The sequence below is a fragment of the Solanum dulcamara genome, chromosome 3 (genome assembly GCF_947179165.1).
Source record: "Solanum dulcamara chromosome 3, daSolDulc1.2, whole genome shotgun sequence".
Taxonomy (NCBI): Eukaryota; Viridiplantae; Streptophyta; class Magnoliopsida; order Solanales; family Solanaceae; genus Solanum; species Solanum dulcamara.
In genome coordinates, this window is record NC_077239.1 from 17,169,852 (window position 1) to 17,185,693 (window position 15,842).

The following is a 15,842-nucleotide window of genomic DNA, read 5'->3' on the forward strand; positions in this document are numbered from 1 at the left end:
GCATAGACGGCACTCATAGACTATTACTAGTTCCTAAGCAAACCACTTGACTGAAACTACAATCTATCAACGAAAGACTTAACTCATCAAGAAAATAACTCATAAGATAAGTTCAAAGGCCATCATTATTTCTAATCAATCAAATCAACAAGAACATTATGAATGAAACTAGCCAAAAGACAAAACCAATCGACAACATCAACAATCTAGTATATGAAGCCTCTATCAACTATCTAAATGGTGCCACTGACAGGTTCATAGCTACCTCAAATCAAATAAAGAAAACTAAACTCAAATACTAGAAAGATAAATGTGGTATCCTCCGGAAGCAGTGAGGACTCACCAATCATCTGAATACGAATAGATCCTCAATAATGTGTTTGTTGATGATCTCTAGTACTTGTCTCTGCATCATAAAATGATGCGGACCCAAATAAACGTTAGTACATGGAATGTATGAGTATATAATGTGAAAGAATGAAATATGCATAAGGTAGAATAACATCAACTCAAGTAACTCAATCAAGAGTAAGGAACTCAATCAGGATGTCATAAGTCAAAAGCAAGAGTAAGATTTAGACAGAGACCAGTCATCTACAATCCAATCTAACTAGAGTACCATCAAGACTTATATAGGAGTTTTTCTTATCCGACAACCATCACTTAGCCAATTATAGAACAACAAGACAACATTGTTGCCACATCCGCTCAATACCTTGCCAGGATAAGAACAAATCAACCAATGATGGATCCAAAACCAATCGAGTCCTATCATGTCAGGATAATAAATTAGGAAACATCTAACTTAATGGTTCAATCCCCATCTATATTTGGTGATGTAGTTATTGGGTTCAAGTTATTATTTACTCTTACCCAATTCGATGATCGATACTCCTCCCATGACTCAAAGCTTATAAGACAATCAATCCCAAGCCAAACTAAATAAATAAGTCTCAATTGGACTCTTTCAATTCATCAATTCTATCAAATCAATCCTTTCAACCAATCAGTTTTCCAATCATTCTCAATTATCTATTTAAGAGAATTTTAGACAATAATTTATGACAACATTCAGTTGAGACCATTCACTTGGTTTCAATTATGAAAATATAGAGGGACTATCAAGTTCATCAATACTATTATCAAGCTCATATCTCAATCAATCATGCATTCACAAATTCAAGGCTTAGGACTCAATCCTTAAGCATATACATGCAATACCTTCAATATGCTATAAGGGTTTATGAAACAAGCAGTTCAAATCATTTTTTCAAGAAACTAATTCCTACAAAAGCATGAATTTATAAAAAAATCAGTAAAACAGGTTAACTTTAAGAAAGAACTTCTCAAAAAATAGAACCATAGGGACTCAATCCATTCACAATCATGAGAACATGGAGGAACAAAGTCCATGTTTTAGTTCAGTCTTACATACCTGGACTCGAAGAACAATAGAAGATTTGAAGACCTCCCTTGAAGAACTCGAACCCTAGCCTTTTTTCCCTTCTCCAATTCTTGCTCTCAAATAATCTAAGTGTTTGTAAGAGCTTTTGGCATTTAGGCTACTAATAAGGGACTAAAAATAGTCCCAAACGCCGATCTTTTAATCTAGGAAGGGTGGGAAAGCCATGAATACCCTTCATAAAAATTGACTCTGGCTATCTACAAGTCATTTCTATGACTAGTAGAAACTCCTACAAGTCGTAAAAGTCTAGTCGTAGATCTGGGTTGGAAAAATGTAAGGGGTCTAGAACTTAGGTCTATGAGTCGGCAACCACTCGACGAGTCTAAAGAAGGATAGCCAAGCCTACCAAATTGCTAAAACCGCACTCAAACAATTCTACTAGACTAACAATCTTCGAATTCAATGTTCAAATTGATAACCCACTAATATGAATGAATCATACACGTCACACGGAGTCCATTGACGCCCACATTGATAAGTTTCAAAATTGGGGGTAAAATAGTCCAACATTTGATTAGCTTTGAAAAAGGGTAAATCTGAAACTTTATGGTAAAATAACATTTTACTAGTAATAAGGAACTCATGGTTGAAAACACCATAAAAATAGAGTGGAAATCAAGTTTGAAATCACCAATTTTCTTAAATTCAGGTTAGGGAAAAACATGGAATTTAGGGTTGAAATATGGGATTTAGAAGTCAAAATCGTGAAATAATGGAATAAAATCAAAGGTTTTAGTTGAAAAAAACTTACCCAAGTGAAATCCCTCGAAAATCTCTTTCACAAATCACCTCTCTTAGCTCTTGGAATTCAAAAAAATGGAAGAAATGACCCAAAATCCATTTTTGGGTTTCTCAGATGTCGTAATTGTGACCTAGGTCTCTATCGCGACGATCGTGAAAGCGACATAGGGTCGTGAAAGAGACCCCCGCAAAAATGTCCCTCTTTGTGAAAGCGAAGGCCTTCTATAAAGTGAAGGTACATGAAAGCAATGGCCACTCACGATCGCGAGAGCACTAGATCAAAACAAACAACAATTTTTACCAAGTCTCAAAGTCTCTGGAATACCCCTCGGGATTCGTTTAGATCCCGCGCCTACAAATCATATATGCATTCGTACCAAATTCGATGTTCCGGGACTCAATGACACCATCAAAATTCAAATTCGAGGTCTCCTTCATCCGAAACCCGATAAGTTATAATTAAACTAGTCTAAATCTCAAAAAGACCAAAATGCCCTTAAGACTTCTGAAAAAAATATGACAATGTTTCTTCTAGGTCTAAAATCACCCATTAAAACTAATGGAATTATCAGAAATCCAATCGAAGTCTCCAAACTCGAATTGTTGATTAAAGTCAAATGTAGCTCATTTAAAACTAAACTTTCCATCTTAAGAACCCAAATCCACGTATCAACCCCTAATCTTATTCCAACAACTCTCCTACACCCATTTCCACATTCTGAAGATGATGGAATTGATAAAATCCTGTTTCGATACCCGTAGCTCTAATTGGTACAGAAAACTACTTTTGAGCCACTTAAACCTCTAAAACTCAAAAACTTACTCAAATCACAACCTTTTAAGAATTTGCCAAAACCAACTGCACAAATCAATCAACTAATACCCCGAGAAACTAATGAGAGGGGTAAAATGGTAATTTCTTAAGAATTTCAAAAAATGACACTCAAGCTCATTATATCATCCACCACTAAAATTATGTTCTTCCTCAAACATAATATAAAAGAAAGTACCTGAAGTCTCTAAAATATGAGGGTACCGGGACCATACGACAGACTCTAACTCCCAAGTCACCTCCTCAACAAGTTGATGTTACCATAGCACCTTAACTGAAATGATCTCCTTGGTCTTGAGACTATGAAGCTGTCTGTCTAGAATAGCGACCGACTCCTCCTCATAAGTCAAATCCGAAACCAACTCCATCATATCACAATAAAACATGGGACTCATCCAAGATATACTTGCGAAGCATGGAGACATGAAACACCGGATGGATAGCTGACAATCTAGGGGGCAATTCTAAATAATAAGCCACCCCACCCACTTTTCTCAGAATCTCAAACAATCCAACAAACCTCGAGCTAAGCTTGCCCTTCTTCCCGAATCTCATCACACCCTTCATGGGCGATATCTTGAGCCACACTCGATCGCCCACTATGAACTCTAAAAGATAGGCCTTTTTATCTGTTGAGTTCTTTGACGACTCTGGGTTGTCAATAGTCAACCGTAAATCAAGTGTACCAACTCTATAGTATCCCTGAGTAAATCAGTATCCAATGAATCCACCGCAACTGAGTCAAACCATCCAATGGGTGATCGACACTTATGACCATATAATACCTCAAACGGTGCCATCTGAATGCTGTAGTGATAACTGTTATTATAGGCAAACTACCCTAAGGGAAAGTGTTAGTCCCATCAAGCACCAAAATCAATCACACAGACCCTAAGCATATCCTCCAACACCTAAATAGTCCACTCAGACTGGCCATTAGTCTGGGAGGAAATATTGAACTCATGTCTAATCGCGTACCCAAACCACGTTGCAATGCCTCCCAAAAGTGAGAGGTGAATATCGAACCCCGATCTAACATAACAGAGATAGGCACCCAGTATAACCTAATAATCTCACGAATGTAGATCCTAGCTAACTAATCTATATTGTAGCTAGTCTTCATCGAAAGGAAATGAGCTAATTTGGTCAATCGGTCCATAATCATCCAAACAGAGTCATACTTACCCAATGACGTGGGTAACCCAGCCATAAAATCCATGGTAATACACTCCCACTTCTATTCGGTAATGGGCATCCTTTGCATAGGACCACCTGGTTTCTGATGCTCATACTTCACTTGTAGGAACTTTAGACACTTAGACACAAAATCAACAATGTCTTTCTTTATGCTACACCACCAAAATGTTCCTTCAAGTCATGAAACATCTTTTCCACTCCAGGGTGAATGGAATACTTGGAACAATGAGCTTCCTCTAATATCATACGTACCCAATCACCAACTTTTGGCATGCAAATGCGACCATTAATTCTTAAAACTCCCTTCTAAACAAGAGAAGTTGATTTATCTCCACCTCTCAACACAAATCCACCTCTCAACACTTTGTCTCAAATGGCTATCAACTTGTCATCATTAAACTCTGTGTGCCTGAATATGATCCATCAAAGTATACCTAGCCACCACAAAGGCCAAAATGCCACGATGTGCAAAAATATCAAGTCAAACCAACTGTTTAGCCAATTACTAATCCTCCAAAGCCAAAGGCCTCTCGTCAGCCTTAAGGAAGGCCAAACTATCCATAGTAGATGTTTTGCGACTCAGGGCATCCATTACCATATTAGCTTTGACCGGATGGTAAAGAATGGTGATGTCATAGTATTTCAATAACTCTACCCACCTATGTTGCCTCATGTTTAGGTTTGGCTGAGAAAAGATATACTTAAGGCTACGGTGATCGGTAAAGACATCATAATGCAACCCATAGAGATAGTGCCTCCTTAATTTCAAAACAAATACCACCGTCGCCAACTTTAAGTCATGGGTAGGATAGTTCTTCTGATGTTTATTCAATTATCGAGAAGCATAAGCTATAACTCTACCCTTTTGCATCAATACACAATCCAAACCAACTCCCGAGGCATTATAAAATACAATAAAGGCCACACCCTCCACAGGTAAGGCTAGAATAGGTGTTGAAGTCAATAACTCCATGATCTATTAAAAGGTCACCTCAAACTCATCAGTCCACTAAAATGCCATGGTCTTTTGAGTTAGAATAGTCAATAAGGTTGTAATAGAAGAGAAGCCCTGAACAAATCGATGATAATAGCTTGTCAACCCAATAAAACTCCGTATCTCAGTAACCGAAGTAGGCCTAACCCAATCACGAACCACTCCAACCTTAGGCAGATCGACCATAATACCATCCTTGGTCACCACATGACCCAAGAATGCCATGAACTCAAGCCAAAACTCACATTTGGAGAATTTTGCTTACAACTTCTTCTTCTCAAAATTTGAAGTACGGCTCGCAAATGACTAACATAGTCGGCCTCATTCTTTGAGTAAACCAAGATATCATTGATAAGCACAATCACGAATAAGTTCAAATAAGGTTGGAATACCCGGTTCATCAACTCCATAAAAGTAGAAGATGAATTAGTCAATCCAAAGAATATAACCACAAACTCATAATGCCCAAAATCAGTCATAAAAGCAGTCTTTGGTATATCAGAATCTCGAACTTTCAACTGATGTAACCCAAACTAAAATCAATCTTTGAGAATACTAAAGCACTTTGAAATTGATCAAATAACTCATCAATGCGAGGAAGAGGATACTTGTTCTTGATGGTGACTTTGTTCAACTATCGATAGTCAATACACGTCCTCATAGTACCATCCTTCTTCTTCATAAATAAGACTGGTGCACCCCACGATAATACACTAGGTAAAAATAAACCCTTTCTTCTACAAATATTCCAATTGTTCTTTCAACTCTTTCAATTCCACCGGAGCCATACGATAAGGAGAAATGGTGATAAACTTGGTGCCCGGCTCTAAATCAATCACAAAATTGATATCACAGTCAGGAGGAACACACAGCAAATCTATAGGAAATACATCCATAAACTCTCTCACCACCCTCATGATATCTAAATAAAAGGACTCTTTAGTGAGATCACATACATGAGACAAATAATACAAGCAACCCCTATCCAATAAACGATGAGCGTGAATATAAGATATCACCCCCTTAGGATACGAACTCAGATTACCCTTCCACACCAAGCTATGCAAACTAGGATAGGCTAAGGTCACGGTCTTTGCATAATAATCTAATATAACATAATAGGGAGATAACCAATCCATACATAATATCACATCAAAACCAAGCATGTCTATTAAAATCAAGTCTGCATGGGTCTCTCTACCTAAAAATATCACTAAGCAACAACAACATACCCAGTGAAATCCCACAAGTGAGGTGTTAGAGGGTATGATGTACGCAGACCTTACCACTACCTAATGGAGATAGAGAGTCTATTTTCAAAATACTTTCATCTCAAAAGTCACAGTTTTAAGTAAGAGAGAAAAACAATATATATATATATATAGCATAATGGCAGAAAAAAGTGATGTAAATGTTAAAAGACAAGAATAATGATAATTGAAAAGTAATGTTATAATCAAAGAAAATAAAAACACAACTATAAAGGTGCACCTAGACCTACAACCACAGCAAGACACTATTCTATCCTTACTAGCCTTCTACCCTAATTTGCGACCTCTACTCATTTCTATCTAAAGCTATGTCCTTGGTGATATGGAGTAGCGTCATATCTTGTCTAACCACCTCTCTCTAATACTTCTTTGGTATACCCCTACCTCTCTACATAACCTTCAAATCTAACAGCTCGCATCTCCTAATTGGGGCATCGACACCCCTCCTCTGCACATGTCCAAACCATCTCAGTCTCGCTTTTCTTATCTTGTCTGCCACATGCCACTCTCTTCTCCCTAGTAACCTCATTCCTAATCTTATCACTCTTAGTATGTCCATATATCCATCTCAATATCCTCATCTCCACAATATGCATTTTTTAAACATGAGAGTTTTTTACTTGCCAGCACTCTATTTTATATAACAACGCTGGTCTAACCACTATTATATAGAACTTACCATTAAGTTTAGGTATATTTTCTTGTAATACAGGACTCTAGATTCAAGCCTCTATTTCATCCACACTTCCCTAATACAATATGTGACATCATCATCAATGCCCCCACTACTTTAGATGATGGATCCAAGATATTTAAAGTTTTCTATCTTGGAGATAGGTTGAGTGACAAGCCTTACTTGCATGACCGCTTTATCCATCATAATACTAAATTTTCACTCCAAGTATTCTTTTTTGGTCTTGCTCAATCAAACCCTATGGACTCCAGCATTTGTCTCTAAAATGCCAACCTATTATTCACTCTATCTCGAGTCTCATCAATCAAAACTATGTCATTCACAAATAGCATGCACCTTGGGACCTCCTCCTGAATAGACCGTGTGAGCTCAATCCTTACCCAGGCAAAAAGAAAAGGACTCGGCACAGATCCCTAATATAGTCCCATCTTAACAGGAAAAAGCTCTGAGTCACCTCCCACCGTCCTAACCTAAGTCTTGGCTCCAGCACATATGTCCTTTATAGCCCTAATATAAACCATCAAGAGAACTTTAGTCTCCAGAGAAAATCCCTCGGAAATTTGTCATAAGCCTTTTCAAAGTCAATGAATGCTATATGGAGATCCCTTTTTCTTTCTCTAAATTTCTCCAACAGTCTCCGCATAAGATGGATTGCTTTATTAGTCGACCTCCCCAACATGAATACGAACTTTTTCTCTAAGATTGACACTCCTCTCCTCACCAATAGCTCCACCAGTCTCTTCCAAATCTTCATAGTATGGCTTAGTAATTTGATACTCATGTAATTATTATAGTTTTGAATATCACCTTTGTTCTTATACAATAAAACCATAGTACTCCACCTCCATTAATGGGCATCTTAGCAGTCTTCAAAATAACATTAAACAACTTAGTCAACCACTCCAAACCTGCCTTGTTAGTGTTTTTACGAAAGTCCACTAGAATCTCATTTGGGCCCGGTCACTCTCCCCTTTCTCATCTTGCTAATAGGACGTCTAACCTTCTTAACCCTAAAACACATGTAGTACCCAAAGTCTTGAAGACTATGAAAGTACACCAAATCACCATGTACAATGTCTCTGTCTCTTTTTTCATTTAATAGTCTATGGAAGTAAACTTGCCACATTTGTTTGATAGAGGTCTCATCCACTAACACTTTACCTTCATCTTCCTTGATGCACTTTACTAAATCTAGGTTGTAGGATTTTCTCTCTCTCTCTCTTTTGAGGGCTTTACAATCTCTTATTCCCACCTTTTTCCCCTAACTCGACATATAGGCGCTCAAAAGCTGTCATCTTAGTACTGGTGACCGCCGACTTCACTTTCTTCTTTGCCTTCTTATAGATATCTTTAAGCCTTCTCTTTTCCTCCTCATCTACACACTCCAACCACTCCATACAGGCAACCTTCTTGGCTTTCACTTTTCCTTGTACTTCTCTATTCCACCACCAATCTCCTTGACGACCACCAAAGATTTCTCTCGATACCCCTAGAACCTCAGTAGCTTATTTTCTAATGCAACCAGCTGTCATGTCTCACATGTTGTTTACATCTCCTTTACTACTCCAAGCCCCTAAACCATTCAAATTCTTCGCCATCTCCCAAGAAAGAGAGGGAGTTAACCCCCCCCCCCCCCCATCTAATCCTTAGTCGATCCTAAATGGACTTCTTTCTCCTATTCCTCTTAATCTCTAAATCCATCCCCAAAAGCTTATGTTGTGAAGTAATATTTTCACTAAGAATAACCTTACAATCCTTACAAAAGCCTTTATCACCCTTCCAGAAGATTAAGCAGTCAATCTGAGTCCTAGCTACTATGCTACTAAAGGTGACCGCTTGATTATCCCTCTTCAAAAAACACGAGTTAGCAATAACAAACTCAAAAGCTTTAGCAAACTCCAGGAGAGATACGTCGCCGCCATTCCTATCCCCAAAACCAAAGCCTCTATATTCATCATCAAAACCATTAGAAGTTTTATCGATATGACCATTGAAATCTCCACCAATGAAAATTTTCTCGGTACTTAGTATACCTCTCACTACCTAATCCAAATCCTCTCAAAAGAGCCTTTTGAATTCTTCCTCCAGGACCACATAGGGTGCATACGCACTAACAACGTTCATAATAAGCCTGCCTATAACTAGCTTAATAAACATTATTCTATCACTGATCCTCTTTACCTCCACCACACAATCCCTAAGATCCATATTTCGACTAGAATACCTACTCAATTCCTATCTCTTGAGCCTCCTGAGTACCATAATTTAAATCTGTCCACATTCCGAGCTTTGGAACCTACCCATCTAGTCTCCTGAACATAGGCTCTATTAATCTTTCTCCTCCTAAGACTCTTCACTAGCTCTATGGACTTCCCTGAAAGCCACCCTATGTGCCACGATCCTACTCTCAACTTACAAAAACCCATCTCTCTCTTACCACTATTTCCCCTCACCTTCAACCCCAAATGAGTACATGACCCTAGCCCACCATCAATTACCAAAGCCACTAAAATGATATGAATTACAAAGTGAAAAAGAGATAACAAATAAATCTAGAAAATACAAGCAACGAGATAATAATTTATGATGTAGAAGGTATAATAGAGAGACAACACACTAATAGGCAAATCAAGAACACTAAACACTAAGTAGAGGAGGAAAATGTAGAATAATAACTAAAACACTAATGGTAAGAACTAAGAAAGAAGAACAGTAATCAAACTATTAGAAAGTGATATAAAAAAATATAAACGGGAGCACAAATAATCAGTTGAGGAGAGAAAAGATAGAACCTGGCCCAGAAAAGATGTGACAAAGATTCTGAATGTCGCCAGAAAGTTCGCTAGAAAATTCACTGGAAAGTTCACCGGGAAGATCTCATAGGAGACTATTAGACGTCCGAAAATATCACTAAACACCCCCGATATACCAAATCTACTACTAAAGACTCATCTACTCGAGTAGAAATAGTAATAGGCACAACAAGAGGCTCACACACATAATTACTACCCATATAAAAATAGGTCAAAACATAACTTTAGGTAGATCCCTGGATCAAATAACACTAAAGTGGGATGATGGAAAATGGGAACAATACAAGTAATTTCTGCATCAGAGGCCTCTTCCTTAGATATACCCAATATAGCATAGCATAACTGACGGTCACATATAGCCTGCGAACCACCTTGAGCACCACCTCTAACTCTATCCTTGGAGCCCTTGGTGCCATCTTTAATACACTATGAAGCATCTCGAATAGCTGGAGTAGGACTAGAATGAACTACCGGTGTCCGGGCTGTCCAGTAGAAAGAGTATGTCTAGTGAAATATTAGACCTTATACCCAAATTCTTCACACACATAATAGCCTCGAGGACCTGAACCCATTGGAGGATAATTAGAAGTGTCAACATGTCCATCGGAGCTCGAGGAACTACTATAATCGGTCGAACCCGATCTAGACCCACTTATACCATTTGTGCCCTAAATAGCTGTCTGAACTGGTCTGCCCTAATAACCATGGGTGCTTGAACCTGAATACTCTCTACCTCTGGAAAAAAGATCGCTGAACTAACCCTGCCGATGGAACCTCTTGGCCCCACATTGTCTAGCATGTCTGATACTCTCTATCATTCTAGTGTGGTCAATAATACTCTAAAAGGTACCACCCAATAGCACAAAAGAAGTTGTAGCCTACTGAAGATAACCGATGAATGCCTTTACCAGCTTACGGATCCGCTCAAACTTAATAAGAATACTCAACATAGCAAAATGAGACAACTCATAAAAGCGACCCTCGTACTCTGATATTGATAGGGATCCCTACTCTAATTTGTTAAACTCAACTCATCCTTGCGCAGATCACGGAGGCCATAAGGCACAAACCTCTCAAGGAACTACTCTGTAAATTGCTCCCAGCTCATCATAGGAGAACCCAGTGGCCTACAAGCGATAATTGATCTCCACCACTCCTTGACCACCCTTGTAAACTGATATGAAGTGTAAGCTACTCTATGTTCCTTCAGAATACCCAAGTTGAACAACCTGTCCTGGCACTCACTCAGAAAGTCACAGGCCTTTTCTCCGGTCGTATCATCAAATCTGAGAGGTACGAATTGAACAAACCTCTCAAAGCTCTTATGCTCAGCTATCAACATGGCAGCACTAGTAGAAATAGGCAGAGCTACGAATCTTGAAGGTACGATAGAAGGCACGGAAGAAGAACCTGAAATTTGAAATCCAACACTTGGCCCCTGAACTGGTGGTGTAGTACCAACTCCGATAGGAGAGCCAGAAGTACCTAGAAGAACACTAGGGGTAGAAGCACCATCCAATCTAGCCAATAGTCTAACCAGAAACTCTTCAAGTATCAGAGCACTATCAGGAATCGCAGGAAGCTGGGTTGGCCTTTGTTCCTTAGTCTGCTCCTCATAATTATCATTGTGCTCATACATAGGCTCGAGTTATGTCTCTCTAGATCTTCCAAGAATAGGTGTTGCTCCTCTAGCTCGACCTTGTTTCCTGACTCTACTACATCCTCTTTCTTGTCGCAAACTGGGGCTCGGGCAGCAGGCGCAACCTCACCCTCGGTAACTCTAGCTCTAGTCCTCACCACCTACGCAGAAAGAATAAATTAGAGGTATACAACATTTGATATGGATAACTCGCATGAAAGGAAGAAAATAAAGAAATTCTCTTAATAAGTATCTTGTAGACTCTCGAAGATATGTATGGAAGGCTCCATACCGATCCGCAAGACTCTATTAGACACTTGCTCTTTAACTTATGAGACCGATAACATAGCGCTTTGATACCAATTTATCACAATCCAACAACCGATGTCATGATGGTACACATCTCGAACCTAATCTTGATGTATAAGCCTAAAAGTAAAACTCATACAAGACTCCCAAGGTGAAATCAGGCCACAATTAAATCAACATAAAAGGGTCATAATTACCCTCAAACTATTTGAAATTGCTCACATATATCCTTCAACTATTATTGGGATCAAATATACCCCCGTCGTTACCAAAAGAGACCACAAATACCCCTTCACTTAATGGTTGGACGTTTAAGTTAGAGTGGCAGTGCCACTTGGGAAAAAATATCCAAATGAACGGCCACATCAGCCTCTCTCCCTCTTCCTCTGTAGATCGGGGATATTTTTTACCACTTTTTTATAATTTTAATTTTCTTCTAAATTTTCTACACCACCATATAACCCCTCCATCCACAACCCCACCCACTATTTTTTTAATTATTAATTTTTTAAAAAAATCTACAACACCATATATCCCCAACACCTCCCCCCCTCCCCGCCACCCAAATTTCTTTTTAAAAGTTTTAAATTTTTTCCTGAATTTTCTACACCACCAATCTCCCCACCCCCTCACCCCCAAAAAAATCTTTATAAAGTTTTAAAAGTTGCTTTTTTGAATTTTTACACCACCCACCCATGACCCCCCCCCCCCCCACACACACACCCCACCATCCCCTCCAAAATTTTAAATTTTTAACTACACAAACTTCTAATTTTTATAATTTGTTTTATAACAGGTAAATTAAATATGAAGTAGATTGAATTTTTATTTTATTTTTAACCCCACGACCCCCTTCCTCCACGACCGATACTCCACCACCCCTCCAAAAAAATGTTGAAAAGTTTTTATGTATTATTCTCTATATCCACTACCTGAAAAAAATATAAAACTTTAAAAAACCGTTTTTTGGGGGAGGGTGCAGGGTAATATATGATGTTGTAGAAAATTTTAAAAAATAATAATTAATAATTAGAAAAATAGGTGGGGTTGTGGTTGGATGGGGTATGTGGTGGTGTAGAAAATTTAGAAGAAAAAAATTAAAACTATAAAAAAAAAAGTCAAAAATACCAATGAACTAAAGAAGAAAAGGGAGAGAGGCTGGCGTGGCCGTCCATGTGGATACTTTTTCCTTATGACACTGCCACGTCAGCTACAACAGCCAACTATTAAGTGGAGGGGTATTTGTGGTCTCCTTTGGTAATGACGAGGGTATATTTGATCTCATAAATAGTTGAAGGGTATATATTTCAAATAGTTCGACAGTAATTTTGACCATTTTCCGTTAAAACAAAAGGAAAGATAAAGAAATAATCTCAAAACCTAGTGTCATAAGTATAAGAGTATCTAATACATTATTTGAACTCAAAAATGCACATAAGTCTCTTAAAAAAATAAAGACTAAAAAATAAGGTAGACTAGTAACGATTCGAAATCCCGAAATCTCACTACCAATCTACAGTTATAAGACTACTAGAGAATCAGCTGTCATGTGGAATGCCCTAACTAGAATCTACATTAAAAAGGAACATAAAAGTAGGGGTGAGTATAATTCACATGTACTCAGTAGGTTAAGCCGACTGAGTATATGGAATTAATCAAATCTATGAAATAAACTAATGAACGCTTCCACCTGCATACAGAAAAGCCCCCCTAGCTACGGTCCTGCAAATTTATATAGAACGTCACGGTTAAGGTAAACACATAAGTAAAATTTGTATCAAATTTAATCAGCTAAGTCAAGTTTCACAAATGTCAATGCAATGCAATGCAATATGAACAACAGTTTGGCCTGCGGAGGACTGATTCACGAAGGATTCTCCTTCTAAAATAACATGGTCGTATAGTGGGATCAAGGTTGTCTTGTCGTATACACATGTCGAGCTAAGGCTTCCAGACAAGGACCCATGGGGACTCGCAATCCATATATTGTATCACATCTTGAAATCTCATCAACTTGCCACCTAGCTCGTGGTCAAGGATCAAAAGGTACCACATTTTCTTTCTCAAAAAGACTTTCACAGTTCTTAACTTTCCAAGATCAATGCAGTAATGAATAAGGATGAATGCATCACCATACGTGTGGCATGGAAGCAATATTCTACTCAAGATGTATACACAAGGTTCAAGTTCTCTAAACTCAACCTACACATTATAGTGACCTTCAATAGATAGCAATGGGAAAGAATTTTATTAAAATAAGTGTTCACCCTCTTTTGGATATAACTCAGTACTCAATTATACTCAAAATCCCCAACTCAACCCCTCAGGTGGGCCTTTCAAGTCAATTATTCACCTCACACCTCTATCACAGGTAGATCATGAATTACACATGCTAAGAGCAGATAAGATAGAAAATCAGGCCCCCACACGGGCTACACAACACAGATAAGCCTCCACACGAGCATCGCAATCAATTTCACAGTCTCAATCTACACAATACACCCATTCCATATTCTAAATAGTATTAGATTGACTAATTACCCCATCTCAGTCTCAAGAAGAATTGTCAAACCTACCTCAATTGCCAAAACCGCACTCGAATGCTTCTACCAGACTGACAACCCTCGAATTCAATGTTCGAATTGACAACTCACTATCAAGAATAAAACATACACATCACAAGAATTTCAATGACACCCATATTTATAGGTTTTGGAATCGGGGATAAAATAGCCCAACAATCGATTAGTTTTAAAAAAGGGGAAATCTAGAATTTTATGGTAAAATCACATTCTACTAGTAATAAGGAACTCATGGTTTAAAAATACATAAAAATAGAGTGGAAATTGAGTTACAAATCATCAATTTTCTTAAATTTGGGTTAGGGAAGAAAACATGAAATTTGGGGTTGAAATATGGGATTTAGAAGTCAAAATCGTGAATAATGGAAGAAAATCAAAGGTTTTAGTTGAAAAATACTTACCCAAGTAAAATCCTTCGAAAATATCTTCTACAAATCACTCATCCTATCTCTTGAAATTCAAAAAATGAAAGAAATAACCCAAAATCCATTTTGGGGTTTCTCAGATGTCACAATCGCGAACCCTAGGTCGCTATCCGACGATCGCGAAAGCAACACTGGGTCGCAAAAGCGACTACCACAAAAATGTACCCCTTCATGAAAGAGAAGACCTTTGCTAAAGCAAAGGTTTGTGAAACCGATGCCAACTCGCGATCGCGAGTGCACCAGATCACAGCGCACATCAATTTTTACCAAAGTCTCAAAGTCTCCAAAATACCCCTCAGAATTCGTTTGGAGTACTGCACCCACAAACCATATATGTATTCCTACTAAATTCAATGTTCCAGACTCAATGGTACCATCAAAATTTGAATTTGAGGTCTCTTTGACCTGGAACTCGATTAGTTGCAATTAAACTAGTCTAAAACTCAAAAAGACCAAAATGACCTCGGGACTTCCAAAAAATATGAGGATGCCCCTTCTAGGCCTAAAATCACCCACTGAAACCAAAGGAATTATCAGAAATCTAATCCAAGTTCTGATCTCAAATTATTGACCAAAGTCAAACTTAGCTCATTTAAAACTAATTTTTCCAACTTAAGACCCCAAATCCACAGATCAGCCCCTAATCTGATTCTGATCACTCTTCTAGACCCATTTATATATTTTGAAGCTGATGAAACTGATAGAATCTTGTTATGGGTTGCTATCAAAAATCACTTTTGAGCCATTTAAACCTCTAAAACTCAAAAACTCACTCAAATCACAACCTTTTAAGAATTTACCAAAACCAACCACACAAACCGATCAATAAATGATCGAAAAAATTAATGAAAGGGGTAAAATGATAATTTCTTAAGAATTT